The sequence below is a fragment of the Aplysia californica genome, unplaced genomic scaffold, assembly GCF_000002075.1.
Source record: "Aplysia californica isolate F4 #8 unplaced genomic scaffold, AplCal3.0 scaffold00219, whole genome shotgun sequence".
Classification (NCBI taxonomy): domain Eukaryota; kingdom Metazoa; phylum Mollusca; class Gastropoda; order Aplysiida; family Aplysiidae; genus Aplysia; species Aplysia californica.
Window position 1 is genome coordinate 414,156 of NW_004797489.1, and position 1,994 is coordinate 416,149.

Here is a 1,994-nt window from a genome sequence, read left to right on the forward strand (position 1 = left end):
CTCTCTCTCTCTCTCTCTCTCTCTCTCTCTCTCTCTCTCTCTCTCTCTCTCCCATATATCCATCTCTCTTCTTTCACCACAAAGCAGGTACAGTAGTTGTGAAATCTGGCTTTGCCTCACCCTAATTCATCCTCCACACCGACACACCGTTACGGAAACCGACACATACACCGTTACCGACACCGACACCGACATCACACCGACACCGACATCACACCGACACCGACATCACACCGACATCACACCGACATCACACCGACATCACACCGACACACTTACACCGAAACAGAGACCGATACCGATACCGACACCGACTCCGATACCGACACGACGCGGACACCGACACACTCACACACACACACACACACACACACACACACACACACACACATGTCCAAGTAAGACAAATGTTTGATAATGAAGAAGGAGCAAATCACTCCAGAACACTTACCAACCACCCGCGAACTTTAAGAAAAGAGCACAACTTTGTTATTCATGTCAGACTTTTCAATTGCTTTTTTTCCCCCTTCAGTTGAAATCTAAAAAGAGAGGCTACAATATAAACACTATGAAATATACAAACTTATATTTCTCATTTGTGTATGATGGTTCAAAAAGTCTGTGGTCTGTTATGGCGGATTGGTCATAATATGTGAAGCATTGTTGTGAAAGCAGGCGCTTGTCGAAATATTGAAATCGACGAAACCGGTGATTTTCCACCAGTTTGGAAATGTTTATCGAATTTTGTTTTTTTGGCTCAACACCTTAAATGTCCACATAAGAACATATAATATTCATCAATGTGGATTTTATTGAAAAACGTTTACTAAAGGCAAAAGATATTGCAAATTTTGAGTTTCCAAGGACTCTCAAGCTACTGAAGTCACCAAACTTTAGTGGCCATTATCTCGCTATTTTTATCTCAGAAACCAGACGACCACCAAAGCCTTCAGTTGCAAGTACCTCGACTTCTATTCAAGATAGATTGGTATTTCTACCTCGAAAGCAGAGCAAGTAAACAGGCTTTCAGATGATACCAATAACTCTACATGCCCAAAAATTGACGAGCGCCTGATTCCACGGCGTCATCTATATCTATACATATTATATTTGCGAAAGTTCGTCCCTTTCGCCGCCTAAAACTTCCGAACCACTTAACTTTTGAATTTGGAAATATTAATGGAGGTTCAGAATTATTTAAATGGTTCACAGTTATATTAAGGAGTCGGAAGTCACTGTAGTTTAATTTTCAGTTTATCATTAGTTTCGTTTAGATTTAATCTTGAGAAAGTCTGTCTTCTAAGAAGCCATTGTAAACAAGTGAGGCTTCTGTTCACAAACAGTGCACACGTTTTCCATATGGCAATGGCTTGACGATCGATTCTTTTGAGTCCGTTCATCGAACGGGTTACGCAGCAAGTGATAAGTTATTATTATTATGTGAGGCGTGCTGACAAAATGAGTTACTTCTCACAATCCACAAATGCAGATATTGGCCAAAAAATCGTCACTAGGGTCAATTTCTAGGTTTTCTATTGATGCAATATTCATTAAGTACTAAATTATGCCTTATGTTATTTCATACTAACAAATGGTAAAAACTGAGCCTATAAGCATGATATTCTTTTTCCATAGGGCTCAAATCCGAGAAGTAACTCATTCTGTCAGCATGCTTCACAAATTTATAGTATGTGTTTGCTAAGACCCTGAGGCCAAAGAGCTAACGACACTCCTACAGACCCAATAAAGGGGGCCGATCTTCCTACGTCTGAATCGATCTTGAATGGGAAGGCATACTTAGAAGTGGGTTTACAATACATACCCCCCCCCCCCACTTCTTTGTGCCACAAAGAAAAAGAATCTTTTGACCTGAGCAGTGAAACGGAACTCATCCTTTTTCTTTCTTTTTCTCACACTTTCTTTCCTTCTTTCCTTCTCTCTCTCTCTCTCTCTCTCTCTCTCTCTCTCTCTCTCTCTGTCTCTCTTCCTCTCTC